Raw genomic sequence first — 25,174 nt, 5'->3', positions numbered from 1 at the left:
GAGTTTGGATCAAATACTCTATAACCTTTCTCACAGATTGCATATCCCAATAAGCACCTTTTTTGTGCTCTTCAATTCAAGTTTATGTCTTAGTTCAGTTGGAACATTCACATAACACATTGAACCAAATACTCTCAGGTGAGTTATTCCTGGTTTTCTTCCACAGTAAGCTTCAAATTGAGTGATGTTGTCTAGAGATTTTGTAGGGCACCTATTGAGGATGTGAATTGCAGTATGAATAACTTTAGCCCATAAGGTAGTATGGCATTCCTTTGTCATGCAACATTGATTTTGCCATTTCCACCATTGTTCTATTTTTCCTCTCCATCACTCCATTCTGTTGAGGAGGGTAAGCTAGTGAAGTTTGCCTTTGAATACCTAGATCATCCAGAATTGAGTGAATTCAGTAAACAAGAACTCTTTTCCTCTGTCACTTCTCACACATTTCACTTTGAAACCAGATTGTAACTCAGTCGTAGCCTTGAATTTCTTAAAACAACATAGGGCTTCAAATTGGTGTTTGAGAAAATACACCTATGTCATTTTAGTGTGATCATCAATGAGCAAAATGAAATACTTGTTCCCTGCAACAGATTCAGTTCTCATAGGCCCACACAGATCCATATGCACTAACTTCAGTGGTGCACTAGCTCTTCCTGCTTGTTCTTTTGGGAAATCATCTCTGTATAGTTTTCCAAGTTGACACCCTTCACATACTTCACTGTGTTCTTCTAAATATGGCAAGCCATGTACCATATATTTATCTCTTAACTGATTGAGCCATCTAAAATGCAAGTGACCCATTCTTTTGTGCCAAATCCTTGTTGAATGAGACCTACTGGTTTTCAACACCATATGATCATTTGATGATAGTGACAAAGGGTAGTATCTGTTTCCCTTCATTTCTAACTTAACAATGAGACAGTCAAGTGAAGGACCATCAAATACAATGCACATCTTTCATCCAAATAGTAAGTAATAGCCATGCTCATCCATTTGTCCAACACTCAACAAGTTTTCTTTTAGACCAGGTAAATACATAACTTCTCTAATGTATTTCTTGCCTTTGTTAGTGTTAATCACCAATGAACCCCTTCCAGCTACATCCGCCAATGCTCCAGTTGGCATTTGTACCTTCTCTGCTACATTTGTTCTCACATCAACAAGGAGATCTACATTCCCTGTTATGTGATTGCTACAACCATTATCAATGTACCAATGACCATTCACATTTGTCTCTAAAATAACACTGTTTGCATAAAAAAGGTTCCCTGTTACTTCCACCTCGTTTGCTGAGTTTGCCTTTTGCACAGTCTTTCCTGCAATGCATTCTCTGGCCCAATGACCAAATCTGTCACAATTGTAACATTTTGGTTTCCCCTTATGTCTACACTTTCCAAAAGAAACTTGGAACATACTTTGCACTGAGGTTTTGCACCTGCTTGACCCATAGGCTGTGATGAGCTCAGATTCTGTGTAGATGTGCCAAATGGTTTTTGTTGAAACCTTGGCTTTGAATCCCATTTCTTACCCTTTGAATTCCAGTTTTTCTGTGCCTGATAATTACTAGACTGAGTATTACTCTTACTTTGTCCATTGTTTCCCATAGATAAAGAGGCAAAGGCCTTCTCAGTTGCATCAGAGGAATGTAAATCAAAACACCGCTGTTGACTTTTCAAAATTGCAATCACTTCTTGTAGCTCAATAGTTTCTAGGCATTTAGTGTTTTCAATCACAAGACATATAGGATCATAAGCCATACTTAGACTAATCAACACATTTTTGCACTAATCTCTCATTCGAAAATGTTTCTCCAAATGTTTTCATTTGATTAATCATCTCATTTAAACGTGTAAGATAGCTAGATAACGATTCACCATCTCTCATTTTAGCATATTCAAATTCATTTATGAGATTTTGAAGTTTCACCGATCGTACCTGATCACCATCATGGTATTCACTATATAGTAGATCCTAAGCCATTTTGGATGAATCTGCATTGGCAATTCAAGGGAAAATCTGACCAGACACTGTATTTTGAATAATCCCAAGAGCTTTTGCATCCTTCATGAACATTGCAGCAATGAGTTCATCATCATCACCCACTGCTTCAACTTCTTCAGCCTTCTGCTTCTTCTTCGAGTTATCAGGAAATGTAATTCTTTTCTCTACCAATTTCCACAGCCCATATGACTTGAAAATGGTTACCATTTTTATCTTCCAGAATTTGTAGTTCTCGCCGGAAAAGATTGGAGTTCGTACTTCTGAACCTCCAGATTCGGCCATCGTGAGCTCTGTTGTATCAAAACTTGTGGTTTTAGATCACACAATAGTTACCTCCACCAGACTGGGATGAGCTCTGTTGAAGATTGATTTTCCCAGGTCTGTCGACTTTTCGATTTCCCAATTTACGCCCAGTTACAAACGATCCAACCTGGCTCTGAGGCCATGTTAGTGTAAGTAAAAGAGTAGCTCTGTTGAATTGATAATTTCGGAAGAAAAGAATCGGAGAAGAAGAAAAAAAACACAATGAGAAATGGCTGCTGCTTTTCACTCTGCAAATCACAGAGGAAGAATATTCACCATATATTTTCTTCTCTCACTCTCACACACACACCGTGCAAAAGGAATAAAAACAGTTAGAAAAGCATGGTTAGATCATTCTTTCTAGAAACTGATCTCAGCCATTCATCTAGCTAATAGCTAGGATCATCACACATGACACTCATGGCCTTACATATTTTAGCGTTACACTTGGCAATTTTAAGCACAAGTGGATACATAATTAAACTCATGTTTATTCACTAAAACTAATTAGCTCATAGCTTATAGTTCAACACAATATGCAATTACCATGCACGTTCTCTAATGTATTTGTGTGTAATACTCTTTTTCCTTCGACAAGGTTAAAAGTTCCAACAAAATTTTCATGTTGCCGCATGTATGCACCATATCCTCTTATCTACGTATGTTTTCTTCTTGAATAACAAATATAATATTTCTTTAATAAAAGAAATCTTCAAAGGTAAATGTTTAATTAGAAACCAACCCTCATTCTCCTCTCACAAAATCAACCCTTCCAATCTGCAATTACCATGCAATTTAAAGAATGAATAATGTTTGGAGATTGTCATTTTTGAAGAAAGTTCAAACAAACTGTCATTTTCCAGGAAAGTTCGAAGAGAGCAACCTGATTCAATATTGGGAAATTTTATTTGAGCCCATGTAACCTCTTTCCACACCCAACTTAGTCTTCACCCATATTGTTTTTTATTAAAGAATTAATCTCTCTTTAAACCCAAATTTATTACCTAAACTACTCTTTCAAATCCAATTCAAAATGTTACGTTATCTTTACACCCATTCAATTTATAAAATAACATCTATAATTGAATTTTTTTTTTAAAAAGAGAGGTGTCCTTGCCTCACCGCCCACTTCCCACTAGCATTTCCATGGCTACTTTTCTTTTCTTTTTTGTTTTTGCTACCAAACTCAGACATTTGCCTATTTTCTTTCTACTGATGTGCATAAGCAACAAATCAAACAGTTCATCCCCTTATATTTATCAACAAGCAGGGAAGTTTATAATCTAAGAACATTGGTAAGAAGTTTTTCCTTAGAATTTTCCAATTGCACAAAGTTTAACAAACCATTCGGGATTGATGAAAAAAATTGAAACCCAAATACTCATCTTCTAAACTTTAAAAAAATTGAAATCAAACGAACAAAATATTCATAAATTGAGTCATACCTTAGTTGGAGGATTCAAAACTTCAAAATCACCATCCATCAATAAAAAAACTTGTTTTTCTCTACAAGACCTATTAGGGTTTTAGCCATAATGAATGTAGGATAAACAATAAGTGATGGTAGGGTTTAATGGGTTTATTGATAAATTTGAGTTTTATTATTAATTTCATTTTGTACTTAATAGTAATTACGCAATAGAGTAGGGTAACAAGATACGAAGACGTGATGAGTGGTCAAAGTGGATTGCAGATTCTGCAGACTCAATGTTAACTTCCAAGCCGCAAACCCCCCTGGTTCAAGTTGAAGATAGGTATATCAATGCTCCTGAGAATAATGCCAGCAATGATAGAAGGAAAACTTTTGAGGAAAAAGTTGAAGTTTTATCAGATGGAAAAAATTTGATGTCGTGCATGCCATCAAATACCATACCTGACCCTGATAATGTTCAATTTGATGGTGGATCACTAGCATCTTCTGATAATAATAGTGCTTTAAATGAAAAGTTGACTTCCAAATCAAATTGCAAGTCCTCGGATCCCAAAATGGATCATTGCTCAGACCGCCCATACCACTCAGAGGGAATTGAAACTGGAAGATATGATGATGATAGGCCTGAAGGCATGCCTTCAGATATGGATATGAAGAATCTTGGAAATCTGTCTAATGATTTTGCAAACACATTTATGCTGGATGAAGAGCTAGACCTTGAGCAGAAAATAATAAAGGATGATCGTTCTCCTATTAGAAGGTATGGAACTTTTTTTTTGTTGCATTTGATTGATGCGATGGCAAGTGCCATCGCCCATGAGCGGTAGGTCTCGGGTTCGAGACTTGGGAGCAGCCTCTCCATAAAATGGGGGTAAGGCTAGCCGACATTCACCTCTCCGAGATCATGCGTAAAGCGGGAGCCTTTTGCACTGGGTACGACAAGAGTAAAATAGATAATTACAACAACAACAACAAAGCCTTTTCCCACTAAGTGGGGTCGGCTATATGAATCCTAGAACACCATTGCGCTCGGTTTTGTGTCATGTCCTCCGTTAGATCCAAGTACTCAAGTCTTTTCTTAGGGTCTCTTCCAAAGTTTTCCTAGGTCTTCCTCTACCCCTTCGGCCCTGAACCTCTGTCCCGTAGTCACATTTTCGAACCGGAGCGTCAATAGGCCTTCTTTGCACATGTCCAAACCACCGAAACTGATTTTCTCTCATATTTCCTTCAATTTTGACTACTCCTACTTTACCTCGGATATCCTCATTCCCAATCTTATCCTTTCTCGTGTGCCCACACATCCCACGAAGCATCCTCATCTCCGCTACACCCATTTTGTGTACGTGTTGATACTTCACCGCCCAACATTCTGTGCCATACAACATCGCTGGCCTTATTGCCGTCCTATAAAATTTTCCCTTGAGCTTCAGTGGCATACGACGGTCACACAACACGCCGGATGCACTCTTACACTTCATCCATCCAGCTTGTATTCTATGGTTGAGATCTCCATCTAATTCTCCGTTCTCTTGTAAGATAGATCCTAGGTAGCGAAAACGGTCGCTTTTTGTGATCTTCGCTAGATTGCTCCGGTCATTAGTGTGGATAAGTATATAAATGGATAGAGATAGGAAAGCAAACACAAGATGTACGTGGTTCACCCAGATTGGCTACATCCACGGAATAGAGGAGTTCTCATTAATTGTAAAGGGTTTACACAAGTACATAGGTTCAAGCTCTCCTTTAGTGAGTACAAGTGAATGATTTAGTACAAATGACATTAGGAAATATTGTGGGAGAATGATCTCGTAATCACGAAACTTCTAAGTACCGGGGTGTGGTATCGTCTTGACTTGCCTTATCTGTCTCATAGGTAGATGTGGCATCTTCTCTGGAAGTACTCTTCCTCCATCCAAGGGTGGTATCTTTAACTGGTGGAGATGCACAAGGTAATGTATCAATTTCACTTGAAGCTTACTTGTAGTTTCAGGCTTAGTCAAACGCGATACAAACCATGTAGTAGGAGTCCCCCAAGTCGCCGAGCTAGGGGATCTATTGAAAGAGGTGACAGACAAGGTAAGCAATCAGAGCTCCGGCTGATTGTTCACATTCTCCCTATCTTGCAGGCAGCATAAAGGATAAAGAGAAGAAAAATGAGAAGAGGTGATATGGGATACTTTTGCTTTTGAAGAAGTAACTTTCCACAGGCTTATTCTTGAACTGGGCTGGAGGGTTTTCTGGTTTCCTCCAGAGTATAAGGCCGACTAAAGAATTTGAGGGTTAAAACAAGTCCATCAAGTACGTTCGACCCTGTTGATATGGGATACTTTTGCTTTTGACAGAGTAGTGGACGTATCGGCACGTGTGCTGTTACGCTTGTCTCCACATGCTTCTTTGTATCCTTCTCACTTGCCCTATCTGTTCCTCAGGCAGATGCGGTATCTTCCCTGGAAGCATAAGATGTTGAAGATGAGTACTCGAGAGCAATGCCAGGTAAGTACTCAGGTAAGGGATTCCAAGCAGTCAGTTCCTGGCTGGAAGCTTGATTCCAAGTACTGACTGATTGCTCTCTTTCTCCTTGTCTTGCAGGTAAGAACAAGGCCAAAGGAAAAGACAGGGAAAAAGCATGATATGGGATACTCTTGCTTTTAACCCTGATGATATGAGATATTCTTGCTCTAGTATAGCTTGTTTGCAGAGGTATTATTGGGGGCAAAGAAAGCTGAATATTTCGAAAGGCTTCGTTGGGAGTGCCCTCTCAGATAAGAGGAAGGGTTGAGCATTTTTGCAGGTCTTCCTGTCCGTTGGGGATGGAGGTCGACATATATAGGAGTCTCCCTAACATCAAGTAATAATGCTATTCCTTTACCCTGCTTGGTGATAGCACGATAGTGGGAGCTGCCAGCTTCACATGTTTTAACTCTGTCAGAGCACTTTGAAAAAGTGGTCTGTGGTATCTGGAAAGCTGATGTTGCGTGTGAAGATTACAGACAAGCTTTATCCAAGGAGATCCAGCTCTTGAAGTTGGGAAAGTGGTGCCTCTTCGGTTTTCGAACAAGCAATCCTGTCGGGGATTTGGAGCGGTGTCTCTTCGATTTTTGAGAAAGTAATCATGTTGGGAGTCTGGCTATCGAGATTCAGAGGGCGGTGCCTCTTCGATTTTGGAGCAAGCAATCTTGTTGGGAGTGTTTTCTCGAATGTGAGTAAAGGTTGGGCATGTTTGCTAGTCTACATTGCCACGAAGCACAGAGGTTGACACGCAGGGACTTTCCAATTATCCAGCAGTGGTACTGTTCCTTTACCCTCTCTTCGATTTTTGAGAAAGTAATCATGTTGGGAGTCTGGCTCTCGAGATTCGGAGGGCGGTGCCTCTTCGATTTTGGAGCAAGCAATCTTGTTGGGAGTGTTTTCTCGAATGTGAGTAAAGGTTGGGCATGTTTGCTAGTCTACCTTGCCACGAAACACAGAGGTTGACCCACATGGACTTTCAAATTATCCAGCAGTGGTACTGTTGCTTTACCCTCTCTTCGATTTTTGAGAAAGTAATCATGTTGGGAGTCTGGCTCTCGAGATTCGGAAGGCGGTGCCTCTTCGATTTTGGAGCAAGCAATCTTGTTGGGAGTGTTTTCTCGAATGTGAGTAAAGGTTGGGCATATTTGCTAGTCTACCGTGCCACGAAGTACTGAGGTTGACACACCGGGACCTTCCAATTATCCAGCAGTGGTACTGTTCCTTTACCCTTGTGGGTAATAATATGGTAGCTAGACCTTCAAAATTTATGTGTCTAAACTTTGTTAGTGTTGTTTCTTTGCTATTCTTTTACCCTTCTTGGTCAGAGCGATGTAGTGGGAGCTGCAAGCTTCACGTGTCTCAACTTTGTCAGATAACTTTGGCAAAGTTATCTGTGGTACCCATGAGCTACTGTTGCGTGTGGTACCCAAGGCTGGAAAAGTATGTGCCTTTTCGATTTCTGAGATCGGCCCTCGTAGTCTCTGAGCAGCCCAGCTTTTGAGAAAGCAAGCCTCTTTGATTTCTGAGATCGGCCTTCGTGGTCTCTGAGCAGCCCATCTTTTGAGAAAGCAAACGCTTCTTCGATTTCTGAGCAGGCGCCTCTTCGATTTCTGAAGCTTCGTCGAGTGCAGATTTTTATAGGGGCTGGCATTAAGTTCCAAAGCACACTTGAATCTCCACCAGTAGAAGCTCCATTCTTGCACTTCTAAGATCTTGATTTGTCCGACCTCTTCTCTCTTCAACACCTTCGACCGTCGTTTTGACTTGAACCTTGTTGAAGAGGCAGCCCCGCCTTCTCCAGACAACATATGGCGCCCATCCTTCGTCTCCCCTACTGGTCCTCTTACCGTTGGGGATTCCGTGATGAAGAATGATATGACCGCTGCGGTAGTGGCCAGGAACCTTCTCACTCCCAAAGATAACTGACTACTTTCCAAACGGTCTGATGAGTTGGCTGTTAAGGATTCTCTGGCTCTCAGTGTTCAGTGTGCAGGTTCTGTGTCTAATATGGCCCAACGCTTATTTGCTTGAACCCGCCAAGTTGAATCATTGGCGGCTGAAGTGATGAGTCTCAAACAGGAGATTAGATGGCTCAAGCATGAGAATAAACAGTTGCACCGACTCGCACATGACTATGCTACAAACATGAAGAGGAAGCTTGACCAGATGAAGGAATTTGATGGTCAGGTTTTACTTGATCATCAGAGATTTGTGGGTTTGTTCCAAAGGCATTTATTGCCTTCGTCTTCTGGGGCTGTACCGCGTAATGAAGCTCCAAATGATCAACCTCTGATGCCTCATCTTTCTAGGGTTCTGTCCAGTACTGAGGCTCCGAATGACCCCCTCCGGTGCCTTCTCTTTCTAGGGCTCTACCGACTGCTGAGACTTCTCCTAAACAACCTTTGTGAAGGCTCCCTCTTGTTTGTTTATTTTGACTCATGTATATGTACATATTTGTAACTTATCAGGGCTATCAATAAATAAGTTTTCCTTTATTTCAACGTATTGTGTTAAATACACCAAAGCCTTCTTCGCTAAGTTCTTTGAATTTTCTTTTGTTGAAGCTTGTATGTTGAAGCTTTGTGAGTGGAACATGTAGGTTGAGGTAGTGTTCCCTTAATTTCTCGAGTGAGGAAAACTTCTCGGTTGGAGACTTGGAAAATCCAAGTCACTGAGGGGGATCGGCTATATGAATCTTAGAACGCCATTGTGTTCTGTCCTGTGTCATGTCCTCCGTTAGATCTAAGTACTCTAAGCCTTTTCTTAGGGTCTCTTCCAAAGTTTTCCTAGGTCTTCCTCTACCCCTTCGGCCCTGAAACTCTGTCCCATAGTCGCATCTTCTAATCGGAGCGTCAGTAGGCCTTCTTTGCACATGTCCAAACTATCGTAACCGATTTTCTCTCATTTTTCCTTCAATTTCGGCTACTCCTACTTTACCTTGGATATCCTCATTCCTAATATTATCCTTTTTCGTGTGCCCACACATCCAACGAAGCATCCTCATCTCCGCTACACCCATTTTGTGTACGTGTTGATGCTTCACCGCCCAACATTTTGTGCCATACAGCATCGCCAGCCTTATTGCCGTCCTATAAAATTTTCCCTTGAGCTTCAGTGGCATACGGCGGTCACACAACACGCCGGATGCACTCTTCCACTTCATCCATCTAGCTTGTATTCTATGGTTGAGATCTCCATCTAATTCTCCGTTCTTTTGCAAGATAGATCATAGGTAACGAAAACGGTCGCTCTTTGGTATTTCTTGATCTCCGATCCTCACCCCTAACTCGTTTTGGCCTCCATTAGCACTGAACTTGCACTCCATATATTCTGTCTTTGATCGGCTTAGGCGAAGACCTTTAGATTCCAACACTTCTCTCCAAAGGTTAAGCTTTACATTTACCCCTTCCTGAGTTTCATCTATCAACACTATATCGTCTGCGAAAAGCATACACCAAGGAATATCATCTTGAATATGTCCTGTTAACTCATCCATTACCAACGCAAAAAGGTAAGGACTTAAGGATGAGCCTTGATGTAATCCTACAGTTATGGGAAAGCTTTCGGTTTGTCCTTCATGAGTTCTTACGGTAGTCTTTGCTTCTTCATACATATCCTTTATAGCTTGGATATATGCTACTCGTACTCATTTCTTCTCTAAAATCCTCCAAAGAATGTCTCTTGGGACCCTATCATACGCTTTTTCCAAATCTATAAAGACCATGTGTAAATCCTTTTTCCCATCTCTATATTTTTCCATCAATCTTCGTAAGAGATAGATTGCCTCCATGGTTGAGCACCCTGGCATGAACCCAATTGGTTGTCCGAAACCCGTGTCTCTTGCCTCAATCTATGCTCAATGACTCTCTCCCAGAGCTTCATTGTATGACTCATTAGCTTAATACCCCTATAGTTCATGTAATTTTGTACGTCGCCCTTATTCTTGTAGATAGGCACCAAAGTGCTCGTTCGCCACTCATTCAGCATCTTCTTCGTTTTCAAAATCCTATTGAAAATGTCAGCGAGCCATGTTATACCTGTCTCTCCCAAAACTTTCCACACTTCGATTGGTATATCGTCTGGGCCTACTGCTTTTCTATGCTTCATCTTCTTCAAAGCTACAACCACTTCTTCCTTCCGGATTCTACGATAAAAAGAGTAGTTTCTACACTCTTCTGAGTTACTCAACTCCCCTAAAGAAGCACTCCTTTCATGTCCTTCATTGAAAAGATTGTGAAAATAACCTTTCCATCTGCCTTTAACCGCGTTCTCTATAGCAAGAACCTTTCCATCCTCATCCTTGATGCACCTCACTTGGTTTAGGTCCCTTGTCTTCTTTTCCCTTACTCTAGCTAGTTTATAGATATCCAACTCTCCTTCTTTGGTATCTAGTCACTTATACATATCGTCATAAGCCGCTAACTTAGCTTCTCTCACAGCTTTCTTCGCCTCTTGCTTCGCTTTTCTATACCTTTCACCATTTTCATCGGTCCTATCCTTGTATAAGGCTTTACAACGTTCCTTCTTACCCTTCACCTTTGTTTGTACCTCTTCATTCCACCACCAAGATTCCTTTTGGTGTGGGGCAAAGCCCTTGGACTCTCCTAATACCTCTTTTGCTACTTTTCGGATACAACTAGCCATGGAATCCCACATTTGGTTAGCTTCCCCCTCTCTATCCCACACACACTGGATGATTACTTTCTCTTTGAAAATGGCTTGTTTTTCTTCTTTTAGATTCCACCATCTAGTCCTTGGGCACTTCCAAGTCTTGTTCTTTTTTCTCACTCTTTTGATATGTACATCCATCACCAACAAGCGATGTTGATTAGCCACGCTCTCTCCTGGTATAACTTTGCAATCCTTACAAGTTATACGATCCCCTTTGCTCATTAGAAGAAAATCTATTTGTGTTTTTGACGACCCACTCTTATAAGTGATCACATGTTCTTCTCTTTTCTTAAAAAAAGTGTTGGCTAAGAAGAGATCATATGTCATTGCAAAATCCAAGATAGCTTCCCCATCCTCGTTTCTCTCCCCAAAACCATGGCCACCATGAAAACCTCCATAGTTGCCTGTCTCCCTGCCCACGTGTCCATTTAAATCTCCTCCTATAAATAACTTCTCCGTCTGAGCAATTCCTTGCACCAAGTCTCCAAGGTCTTCCCAAAATTTCTCCTTTGAACTCGTATCCAACTCTACTTGAGGTGCGTACGCACTAATCACATTGATAAGTTTTTGTCCTATTACAATCTTGATTGCCATGATTCTATCTCCTACCCTCTGGACATCTACAACATCTTGTGTCAAGGTCTTGTCCACGATGATGCCAACACCGTTTCTCGTTCTATTTGTGCCCGAATACCATAGTTTAAACCCTGAGTTTTCTAGATCCTTTGCCTTACGACCAACCCACTTAGTTTCTTGTAGGCACATAATATTTATCCTTCTCCTCACCATAATTTCCACTACTTCCATAGATTTTCCCGTTAAGGTTCCTATATTCTACGTTCCTAAACGCATTTTGCTCTCTTGAACTCTACCCTTATGTCCTAGCTTCTTCACCCTCCCCCGTCTAATAGAATCAAAGTACTTCTTTTGTGTGTCCCGTGTAAAGTTGATAGGAGCATATGCTCCCGAACAACTTTGAGTGGAGTCGTTCGAAAAGAAGTTTCTATGGCCCCCTTGCTCATTTAACACTGCATCCGGGTGCCGATGGAGATACAACGACCCTTGCTCACTTATCACTGTGCTCGAGCCACACAGCGCGCCACTTACGGGTGACGCCCTAGCTTTAGCGCGATTTCGTTCTGGATTCATTTTCATAAGGATTCGACGTGATCATGGAGTGCCGGCTGTCGACTACCTGACGCCCTCCCCCTCCTCCTTTATCTGGGCTTGGGACCGGCAATGTAAGATAAACTTACATAGGCGGAGTTAGTAAAATAGATAATTAACAATTTAAATTTAAGTTGGATGTATAAAAATGTTACATGGGTTCAAATAAAATTTCCCTTCAATATTTGGTATGATGTTAGGGAAAGCAGTTGTAAAACATGATCCCACAGCCACTTGATATCTAAATGCTGACATTATTTGCTAATTAGAGCATGCTTTTTTCAACCAAAAAACTTTATGATATATTAACAGAATGATTTAATCTATTAAATTGGCAGTTAAATAACGCACATCTTAATTAATGCAAATCAATGATTTTATTTTAAAATGATAGCACAATTATCGAGAAGAGAAATACGGGAAACAGGGAACCACAGATTAAGATTTGGAGGACAATGAAAATTTGATCAGTATCTCAATTTTTTATGTGGCCATGATCTCGTTTAGTCCTAATTCCTAGAGCAGTGAACATTGACCGGAGAGAACAAGTGAGATTTGAGAAGAAACAAAGGAAGTTTGCAAAACAAAAACACGACCTAAGTAAACAAAACCAGGCTATATGCTATTGGATAGACAATATTTGAAAGTGCTTTACCAAAAAAAAAAAAAGTAGAAATTAATCTAAAAGGAGTACAGACTGTAAAGTGTAACTTGCCTGATTAATTTATCAAATTTTCTTTTATTGTATTTGTCTTCTTCCAAGTTTAGCTAATGACCTCAATGATGAAATTTACCTTAATTTGAGAAGTTTCTTATTTGTTTAACCTATGAGTATGAAGGAACTTTATGTACATCTAAAGTCAACTACTTAGCAAGATCGAACCATCTGATGCCCACCTATGTAGTAACATAGATTGTAATTTTTTTTTTAAAAAAGGCATCAACGTATGAATCAGCTATGTGGTGAACAAATGCTAGTGATGGTTGATAGTGTGATACTAGGTAGTGACAACGATGATGGTGATCGGGTGGTGGTGGCAGAAATGGTAATGTGGTGGGGTGGCGGCGGTGATGGTGAGAGTGAGAGATGGCCATAGAAGTGTATATTTCCTATTTATTAAAAACCCTTGCTGCTACAGAGAAAAATGAAGAAAAAAACTACCATCGTCGACCCTTGTCTTTGGCCTTGGAGTTTAATCCTTCTTAATATCTTCCCTTCTTGTTTCTATGGCCACTATCTCACTTTGTTGATGAGAGTCTTCGTGGTTGTAGTTGCTCTCTTTTTCTATGTCGAGGAGAGCCTTTTGTCTGTGGTGTTTGTGTGTGCACTTGGTAAAGGACTATGAGGAAAAAGTTTATGTTTGTTGGAGGTGACTCATAGCACGACTTCTTTGCCAATGATTGCAAAATTATTAGAGAGTGGTGTGGTTCTTTCCTCATGGTACTTTGCAAGATTTAGTACTCTTCAGTATGGTTTTTCATGTTGGATAGTTGTCTAATTAGTCATGTTTTAAACCTAGCACATGGACAACACAAATTTGGTGACATAAAGCATGTGAAGAAAGTTGAGGTTCTACCAAAAAATCAATTGGCAATATGAAGAGTAGCCCAATTACTTATAACACTACTACAAAATTAACTATAATTGGCGGTTCAAAAACCGACAAAAAACGTATATTATTGTTGGATTTTAAGCAAAATCCGACAGAAAATGGATGCACTGGCGGATATAATAAGCGACAGAATGACTTGCGTCAGGAAATGAATTTTCCGACAGAAAATACTCTAAAACTGACAGAAATCCTATTGGTTATATCCTACAGAAATCCCGTAAGTTATAATCGACATAATATATATTTATTTATTAGAATTTTTGTCGGCTAAAACCGACAGAAAATACTAAAACAGCCAGGAATTTTGTCGCCTATAACCGACAAAGAATTTATTATAAAAATATATAAAATCATTTTTGTCGGATAAAACCGACAGAAAGTATATTAATAAAAAAAATATTTCTGCATTCACCATCCAAAACCTCGCCGGAGCTCGAGCTCGAACTCGAAAACATCAGATCCCTCAAGAACTTGAACAAACACCCAAAAACCCAAGAAAACACACACAAAAGCTGAGAGAGAGTAGCAGATTCGATGGAGCTCGAGCTCGAACTCGAAAATAATATGCCTAGGCCTTTTGCTCTTTACCACTGGTTGAGCAAGATTGGATGGAGCCGAAGCTACAAAACGTTCTATATCCCAAGGAGAAACCTTGTCTGGCCTTTGAACTGCAGCATGCTCATCCCATTGAACCTGCAAGAAATACAACTAAAGATAAGTAGATGAACAAGAAGAAATAAAACAACATTTGATCTGTAACTTGTTAGCATCTTAACCTTCAACGATCACTATTTAGATTCAGTCCACTGAGGAGATAAATCCTCAACCTCAACTATTGTGCCTGTGAACCTGAGCAATATGAGAGACAGAGAGACAGAGAGAGAGAGAGAGATAGCTAAAGCTAGGGTTCGAACCGGAAGTAAATGAGGAGAGGAGAGAAAAGAAGGAGAAGGAAATGAGAAGAGGAGAAAGTGGGGAAGGGAGAAGCACCGACGGCGGGAAGAGATGGATGGGTTATAATGTGGAAATGTTTCATTACTGTCGGTTAAAATCTACACAAATTTTTTTTAAATAAAAACCGACAGAAACTTCTCATTAATGTCGGTTATAGCCGACAGAAAAAAATGGCGCAAAAATTTTAAACTTTCTCCCAAATTTTAAAATTTTAAACTTTCCCCAAATTTTGTTACGATTTTAAAAAATAAAATAATAAGTGTTTGGTTTAATAAATAAATAAATAATATGTATTTAAATAGAACATGTTTTTAAAAATTAAATAAATAATTGTTTGGTTTAATAGATAATTTTTACATTTTTGGTTTAATAGATAATAATTCATGTAAAATATGTGATAAATAAACAAAAAGAGAATTGTACAATGAAAATGTCTTCACACGAACTATATATTGTCTAATCAATACTTGAAAAACATAAATAAAAATTTAGCACAAATTACTTTTCCCACTTCAAAATTTTGGCAAATTTATGCATTCTACGAAACTAGTTTCCATGATCTAACCGTCAAACTTGTTTGTAGATACTACAAGATCGCATATGTAAAAAATCATAAAAAACAAACATTCAGAGATTACGTAACAGAAAAAAAGTTTCGACGGTTATAAACGAAAATTCACAATTTAACAGTTATTTTAGCTTCGATTTTAATGATTTTTTACAACTGCACTCTTCGACCCTATAAGAATGTAATGAAAAAATTTGATCTTCAATTTAAAATATTTACACTAGTGGATACCACAAAATCTTATTTTATTCTTAATGGAAGTATAACATTAACTCTAAGTGTTTGTTTAATTTACTGTTTTGATGTGATACGCATTCTAAGAAGCTTTTTTCAACGATCCAACCGTCAAACTTATTTGTACACACTCCGAGATTTTATACGTAAAAAATCGTAAAAAACAAACATTCAGAGATTAGGTAACGGAACAAAAGTTTTTTACGGTTATAAAAGAAAATTCACAATTTAACGGTTATTTTAGCTCCGATTTTGATGATTTTTTTACAGCTACACTCCTCGACCCTATAAGAATGTAATGAATAAATTTGATCTTTAATTTAAAATATTTACTCTATCTTATTTTATACTTAATAGAAGTATAATATTAATTCTTAAGTGTTTGTTTAATCTACCGTTTTGACGCAATACGCATTCTACAAAAAAAATTTCAATGATCCAACCGTCAAACTTATTTGTACACACTTCGAGATTGCATACGTAAAAAATCGTAAAAAAAAAATATTCAGAGATTGTGTAACGGAACAAAAGTTTTCGACGGTTATAAACAAAAAATCACAATTTAACGGTTATTAGCTCTGATTTTGATGATTTTTTACAGCTACACTCCTCGACCCTATAAGAATGTAATGAATAAATTTGATCTTTTTATTTAAAATATTTACACTAGTGGATACCACAAAATCTTATTTTATACTTAATAGAAGTATAATATTAACTGTAAGTATTTGTTTAATCTACCGTTTTGACGCAATATGCATTCTACAAAAATTTTTTCAACGATCCAATCGTTAAACTTATTTGTACACACTCCGAGATTGCATACGTAAAAAATTGTAAAAAACAAACATTCAGAGATTTCGTAATGGAATAAAAGTTTTCGACGGTTATAAAAGAAAAATCACAATTTAACGGTTATTTTAGCTCCGATTTTGATGATTTTTTACAGCTACACTCCTCAACCCTATAAGAATGTAATGAATAAATTTGATCTTCAATTTAAAATATATACACTAGTGGATACCACAAAATCTTATTTTATACTTAATAGAAGTACAATATTAACTAGTGTTTGTTTAATCTACAGTTTTGATGCAATATGCATTCTATGAAACTTTTTTCAACCATCCAACCGTTAAACTTATTTTTACACACTCTGAGATTGCATACGTAAAAAATTGTAAAAAACAAACATTTAGAGATTAGGTAACGAAACAAAAAATTTCGATGGTTATAAACAAAAAATCACAATTTAACGGTTATTTTAGCTTCGATTTTGATGATTTTTTTACAGCTACACTCCTCGACCCTATAAGAATGCATTGAACGAATTCGATCTTCAATTTAAAATATTTACACTAGTGGATAATTTTTTATACTTAATGGAAGTATAACATTAACTCTTAAGTGTTTGTTAAATCTATCAATTTGATAGGATATGCATTCTATGAAACTAGTTTCAACGATTCAACCGTCAAATATGTTTGTATATACTCCGAGATAGCATGTGTAAAAAATCGCAAAAAAGAAAAAAACATTCAGAGATTAGGTAATGGGACCGTGAGTGAAAAAAAAAATATTTACACCATTTGTGTATTTATTTATAATCAATGTAACATTTTAAAATAATAAAAAAGTCATTTTCTGTCGGTTATAACTGGCAGAATACTAAAATAATAACCGCCAGAATCCAAAATAATAAAATAGTCAATTTATGTCGGTTATAACCGCCACAATTAACTTAGAAACCGCCAGAATATGTTAAAAATATTAAAAAGGAGAATTCAAAAATACTGAGGGTTATAATAATTTTATGGCGGTTAAATCCGCCAGGAATTTCTGTCGGATATATCCGACAGTAAGTAACTTTAATCCGACAGTAAATAAATTATGTGTCGGAAATCTTTTATCCGTCAGAATGACTTATTAACCGCCAGAATCGTCCGACACCTAAAGCTAATATTGTAGTAGTGTAAGCACATTCAAGGTTATTTCTTTATACAAGATTCATACTTACAATAAGTGGTCTTATTTGTCATGCGATTATCTACCAATTGTGGTTGTATAGTAGCATCCAACTGATCAACTTGCATGTAATCTAGTGTTTAGGTAGTGGTTCTCATAGTCCATTGCAATTAATTGAACTATAATTGGTATTGGTTCAATCATGTACTTGTCAAATAATGAGAGAAAGCAATTAATTAAAGGGAACTTTAACGAAAAGCACCTGGTACTATTCACTTTAACGAAAAGCACCCGGTACTATTCACTAAAAAGTCAATCGTCTCATGTGTTTGAATCGTACCATGTTGGTTTATGGAGAATACTACTAGCCAACCGTGGAGAGCAACTCAATTAATTGACATATGTACACTGTTGTAGTAGCGTTTTGTGTCAATAACACAACATTATAAAAAAAATTATATCAATAGACTAAGACAATATATCGATATTAAGTCTTTTATTTTGTATGAGATTAGTCTCAATATCGCGTTAACTGTCAAAGGGTCAAGAGAAAACGAGCATTGTCCATAATGGCAAGTCATTTACTTGCTCACGTATATATGCTTAATTGAGAGAGCAGGGCCATACGTTATATAGCTTGCCCTACTGTCAGTTCCCTTTCAATTATCATGTAATCCAATAGACTTGTTTCTCTAATTGTACAATGACCATTTTAACTCCAAAGCTAAAAAAATTAGAAAGCATATTGGGACCAACCATATGAGTTATGAAAATGAAAAACACTAACAATAATAACATCTTGATGCCATGGGAGAGAGAGGAAGGTCGGCTGAGGAAGAAGGAGAACCTAGGGAAGGAAGGGCTAGGGTTAGGGTTTCCAGAAATGTAGGGCAACTTAAACTATTGATACCATGTAAAGTGTACGGTTTTCATTGATTGAATTGTGTAAATCATGTACAATGTATAGGATTACATCAAGTGTAATTTAGGTATGAATTACAACTGCAATTCTTAAGCAATTAACAAGTCATTTAGAATGGCCACTTAGTACTATAGTCTAGTGGTATTCATTTCCACTTGTAAGTAAGAGATCTTAATTAGGTTCGATTTTCATAACATTTTTTCCCACCAAGTGATTGACAGTCCATCCAAAAGTAAAAAAGCTAAAGTCCAAAGCATAATGGTTTTGACTGAGTTCAATCTGGAGGCTAGATTGCATCTATTCTTTGGCAGTAGTGCCAAAGTGGTTCCCAATATCTCATGGAACTTGCCACTTTCCTTTATGCCTTTTGTTTCCTTTTTGTTTTCTCCCCCATAAAACATTGTTGTTTCTTAAAGGGTCCTCAAATTACTCATTTCAAGTCAAAACGACTTTGAAATTTCTTCCCCCATTATCCCATTTGTGGTACTCCTTCAATGAGTGGGTTCCCCCCTACATTGCATTGTTAGGAATAAACAAATTACATCCTCTCTTTCCCATCAACATGTTTTTTGACACGGGACACGCATTTGAACTCCACTAAACTAACATTTTCGCGCTTAATCAATCCCACTTAATTAAATGAAGGGAGTTTACCTACCTGCAGATGAAACCAGTTATGGATTAACAGCTTTGATTAATCATCCTTTTGGATTTGTAAATACATGCATGTTTGGGAGTACTTGTACACGAAGCTGTGATTGTTTGCTAAGTAGCTGTTTTCTTTTTGGTTGTATACTTTAGGTAGAATCATAGGATATGTAAATTCTTCTTGTATTGAATCCACCTCAGATTGCTTCGCACGAAAGCATCAATCATGTTTGGTTCATACATTCGCCTTAGGTGAAAAAGAGATCATTCTACTTCTTTCTATCAAACATGAAGACTGAAGAGCTTCTCCTCTTCCATGAGAGGAAGTAATAAGATAACATTTTCGAGTAATAAGGGCTCGTTTGTGTAAAGATATCAAGGATATCAAGGTTTGAGATGCTGCCAAGTGTCAAAAGATGAAGCTGGTCTGTTAGTTGTTATATTGTTAGAACAGTTCGCGAACTTAGCTTATTGCTTACTCGGTGAGTAAGAAAAGGAAAGCTTTAAAAACTGCTGTAACGATTCATTTGTTCAACTAATGAGAAATACAGAAATCTTGCTATTCCTTCTCTCTCTCTACGTGCTTCCTGTTACTCTTGAGCCTTCATTTGCAATTCTTCACTCTCTGCTTTCTACATGGTATCTTCTCTTCTACTGCATCTGCGACCTCTCTATGTTCGACTGGTATATTCTGACAAGGTACCTATGTTTAGGATTAGGTTGGAGTGGATAAATCATAAGATTCAAGGTACCTATGTTCAAGTAAGAAAGGAAGGTTTAGAGGTTAGGGAAATTAGAAGAAATAAGTTATATGGTGTTGATATTCCATTTTGGGGATTGAAAATAATAAGCTTATGGTATTCTGACTAGTCATAGCCCAACTATTATCCAATATTTATGAAGCATATCCTTAACCAATGCCAAGGGAGATTGGTCCACAGGAAAAGATTGGAATCCATTGCAATGAAACCCCATGGGGAAGGTTTTTTAAATCGCGCTAAAGCTAGGGCGTCACCCGTAAGTGGCGCGCTGTGTGGCCCGACCACAGTGATAAGTGAGCAAGGGTCGCTGTATCTCCATCGGCACCCGGATGCAGTGTTAAATGAGCAAGGGGGACATAGAAACTTCTTTTCAAACGACTCCACTCAAAGTTGTTTGGGAGCATATGCTCCTATCAACTTTACACGGCACACACAAAAGAAGTACTTTGATCCTATTAGACGGGGGAGGGTGAAGAAGCTAGGACAGAATGGTAGAGTTCAAGAGAGCAAAATGCGTTTAGGAACGTGGAATATAGGAACCTTAACGGGAAAATCTATGGAAGTAGTGGAAGTTATGGTGAGGAGAAAGATATTTATTATGTGCCTACAAGAAACTAAGTGGGTTGGTCGTAAGGCAAAGGATCTAGAAAACTCAGGGTTTAAACTTTGGTATTCGGGCACAAATAGAACGAGAAACGGTGTTGGCATCATCGTGGACAAGACCTTGACACAAGATGTTGTAGATGTCAAGAGAGTAGGAGATAGAATCATGGCAATCAAGATTCTAATAAGACAAGAACTTATCAATGTGATTAGTGCGTACGCACCTCAAGTAGGGTTGGATACGAGTTCGAAGGAGAAATTTTGGGAAGACCTTAGAGACTTGATGCAAGGAATTGCTCAGACGGAGAAGTTATTTATAGGAGGAGATTTAAATGGACACGTGGGTATGGAGACAGGCAACTATGGAGGTTTTCATGGTGGCCATGGTTTTGGGGAGAGAAACGAGGATGGGGAAGCTATCTTGGATTTTGCAATGGCATATGATCTCTTCTTAGCCAACACCTTCTTTAAGAAGAGAGAAGAACATGTGATCACCTACAAGAGTGGGTCATCAAAAACACAAATAGATTTTCTTCTAATGAGAAAAGGGGATCGTATAACTTGTAAGGATTGCAAAGTTATACCAGGAGAAAGCGTGGCTAATCAACATCGCTTGTTGGTGATGGATGTACATATCAAAAGAGTGAGACAAAAGAACAAGACTTGGAAGTGCCCAAGGACTAGATGGTGGAATCTAAAAGAAGAAAAACAAGCCATTTTCAAAGAGAAAGTAATCACCCAGTGTGTGTGGGATAGAGAGGGGGAAGCTAGCCAAATGTGGGATTCTATGGCTAGTTGTATTCGAAAAGTAGCAAAAGAGGTATTAGGAGAGTCCAAGGGCTTTGCCCCACACCAAAAGGAATCTTGGTGGTGGAATGAGGAGGTATAAACAAAGGTGAAGGCTAAGAAGGAATGTTGTAAAGCCTTATACAAGGATAAGACCGATGAAAATGGTGAAAGGTGTAGAAAAACGAAGCAAGAGGCGAAGAAAGCTGTGAGAGAAGCTAAGTTAGCGGCTTACGACGATATGTATAAACGACTAGATACCAAAGAAGGAGAGTTGGATATCTATAAACTAGCTAGAGCAAGGGAAAAGAAGACAAGAGACCTAAACCAAGTAAGGTGCATCAAGGATAAGGATGGAAAGGTTCTTGCTACAGAGAACGCGGTTAAAGACAGATGGAGAGGTTATTTTCATAATCTTTTCAATGAAGGACATGAAAGGAGTGTTTCTTTAGGGGAGTTGAGTAACTCAGAAGAGTGTAGAAACTACTCTTTTTATCGTCGAATCCAGAAGGAAGAAGTGGTTGTAGCTTTGAAGAAGATGAAGCATAGAAAAGCAGTAGGCCCAGACGATATACCAATCGAAGTGTGGAAAGTTTTGGGAGAGACATGTATAACATGGCTCACTGACCTTTTCAATAGGATTTTGAAAACGAAGAAGATGCCAAATGAGTGGCGAACGAGCACTTTGGTGCCTATTTACAAGAATAAGGGCGACGTACAAAATTGCATGAACTATAGGGGTATTAAGCTAATAAGTCATACAATGAAGCTCTGGGAGAGAGTCATTGAGCATAGATTAAGGCAAGAGACACAGGTTTCGGACAACCAATTCGGGTTCATGCTAAGGCGCTCAACCATGGAGGCAATCTATCTCTTACGAAGATTGATGGAAAGATATAGAGATGGGAAAAAGGATTTACACATGGTCTTTATAGATTTGGAAAAAGCGTATGATAGGGTCCCAAGAGACATTCTTTGGAGGATTTTAGAGAAGAAAGGAGTACGAGTAGCATATATCCAAGCTATAAAGGATATGTATGAAGAAGCAAAGACTACCGTAAGAACTCATGAAGGACAAACCGAAAGCTCTCCCATAACTGTAGGATTACATCAAGGCTCATCCTTAAGTCCTTACCTTTTTGCGTTGGTAATGGATGAGTTAACAGGACATATTCAAGATGATATTCCTTGGTGTATGCTTTTCGCAGAGGATATAGTGTTGATAGATGAAACTCAGGAAGGGGTAAATGCAAAGCTTAACCTTTGGAAAGAAGTGTAGGAATCTAAAATTCTTCGCCTAAGCCGATCAAAGACAAAATATATGGAGTGCAAGTTCAATGCAAATGGAGGCCAAAACGAGTTAGGGGTGAGGATCGGAGATCAAGAAATACCAAAGAGCGACCGTTTTCGTTACCTAGGATCTATCTTGCAAAAGAACAGAGAATTAGATGAAGATCTCAACCATAGAATACAAGCTGGATGGATAAAGTGGAAGAGTGCATCCGGCGTGTTGTGTGACCGCCATATGCCACTGAAGCTCAAGGGAAAATTTTAAGGACGGCAATAAGGCCGGCGATGCTGTATAGCACGGAATGTTGGGCGGTGAAGCATCAACACGTACACAAAATGGATGTAGGGGAGATGAGGATGCTTCGTTGGATGTGTGGGCACACGAGAAAGGAAAAGATTAGGAATGAGGATATCCGGGGTAAAGTAGGAGTAGCTGAAATTGAAGGAAAGATAAGAGAAAATCGGTTACGGTGGTTTGGACATGTGCAAAGAAGGCCTACTGACACTCCGATTAGAAGATGCGACTATGGGACAGAGGTTCAGGGCCGAAGGGGTAGAGGAAGACCTAGGAAAACTTTGGAAGAGACTCTAAGAAAAGACTTAGAGTACTTGGATCTAACGAAGGACATGACACATGACCGAGCACAATGGCGTTCTAAGATTCATATAGTCGATCCCACTCAGTGACTTGGATTTTCCAAGTCTCCAACCGAGAAGTTTTCCTCACTCAGGAAATTAAGGGAACACTACCTCAACCTACATGCTCCACTCACAAAGCTTCAACATACAAGCTTCAACAAAAGAAAATTCAAAGAACTTAGCGAAGAAGGCTTTGGTGTATTTAACACAATACGTTGAAATGAAGAAAGCTTATTTATTGATATCCCCGATAAGTTACAAATATGTACATATATATGAGTCAAAATAAACAAATAAGAGGGAGTCTTCGCAAAGGTTGCTTAGGAGAAGTCTCAGCAGTCGGTAGAGCCCTATAAATAGAAGGCACCGGAGGGGGATCATTCGGAGCCTCAGTACTGGACAGAACCCTAGAAGGAGGAGGCATCAGAGGTTGATCATTTGGAGTTTCATTACGCGGTACAGCCCCAGAAGACGAAGGCAATAAATGCCTTTGGAACAAACCCACAAATCTCTGATGATCAAGTAAAACCTGACCATCAGATTCCTTCATTTGGTCAAGCTTCCTCTTCATGTTTGTAGCATAGTCATGTACGAGCCGGTGCAACTGTTTATTCTCATGCTTGAGCCCTCTAATCTCCTGTTTGAGACTCATCACTTCAGCCGTCAATGATTCAACTTGGCGGGTTCGAGCAAATAAGCGTTGGGCCATATTAGACACAGAACCTGCACACTGAACATTGAGAGCCAGAGAATCCTTAACAGCTAACTCATCAGACCGTTTAGAAAGTAGTCTGTTATCTTTGGGAGTAAGAATGTTCCTGGCCACCACCGCAGCGATCATATCATTCTTCATCACGGAATCCCCAACGGTAAGAGGACCAGTAAGGGAGACGAAGGATGGGCGCCATATGTCGTCTGGAGAAGGCGGGGCTGCCTCTTCAACAAGGTTCAAGTCAAAACGACGGTCTGAGGGGCCATACATTTTCAAAGGTGTTGAAGAGAGAAGAGGTCGGACAAATCAAGATCTTAGAAGTGCAAGAATGAAGCTTCTACTGGTGGAGATTCAAGTGTGCTTTGGAACTTAATGCCAGCCCCTATAAAAATCTGCACTTCACGGAGCTTCAGAAATCGAAGAGGCGTTTGCTTTCTCAAAAGCTGGGCTGCTCAGAGGCCACGAGGGTCGATCTCAGAAATCGAAGAGGCGTTTGCTTTCTCAAAAGTTGGGCTGCTCAAAGACCACGAAGGCCAATCTCAGAAATCGAAGAGGCGCTTGCTTTCTCAAAAGCTGGGCTGCTCAGAGACCACGAGGGCCGATCTCAGAAATCGAAAAGGTACCTACTTTTCCAGCCTTGTCAGCACCTGTCACACGCACACTCAGCTTTGCGGAAATTATGGGTATTCTGTCGAAGACTTCTGGTGAAGTAGAAAGCACATGAATCTTACTGTTCAATCACCCACTTCTCACACGCAACAGTAGCTCATGGGTATCACAGATAACTTTGCCCAAGTTCTCTGCCAAAGTTGAGACACGTGAAGCTTGCAGCTCCCACTACATCGCTTTGACCAAGAAGGGTAAAAGAATAGCAAAGAAACAGCACTAACAAAGTTTAGACACATAAATTTTGAAGGTCTAGCTACCATATTATTACCCACAAGGGTAAAGGAACAGTACCACTGCTGGATAATTGGAAAGTCCCTGTGTGTCAACCTCTGTGCTTTGGGGCAAGGTAGACTAGCAACATGCCCAACCTTTATTCACATTCGAGAAAACACTCCCAACAAGATTGCTTGCTCCAAAATCGAAGAGGCACCGTCCTCTGAATCTCGAGAGCCAGACTCCCAACATGACTACTTTCTCAAAAATCGAAGAGAGGGTAAAGGAACAGAACCATTGCTGGATAATTGGAAAGTCCATGTGTGTCAACCGCTCTGCTTCGTGGCAAGGTAGACTAGCAAACATGCCCAACCTTTACTCACATTCGAGAAAACACTCCCAACAAGATTGCTTGCTCCAAAATCGAAGAGGCACCGTCCTCTGAATCTCGAGAGCCAAACTCCCAACATGATTACTTTCTCAAAAATCGAAGAGACACCGCTTTCCGA

Source organism: Malus domestica, chromosome 03 (genome assembly GCF_042453785.1).
Source record: "Malus domestica chromosome 03, GDT2T_hap1".
Classification (NCBI taxonomy): Eukaryota; Viridiplantae; Streptophyta; class Magnoliopsida; order Rosales; family Rosaceae; genus Malus; species Malus domestica.
This window is presented reverse-complemented; position numbering follows the sequence as displayed.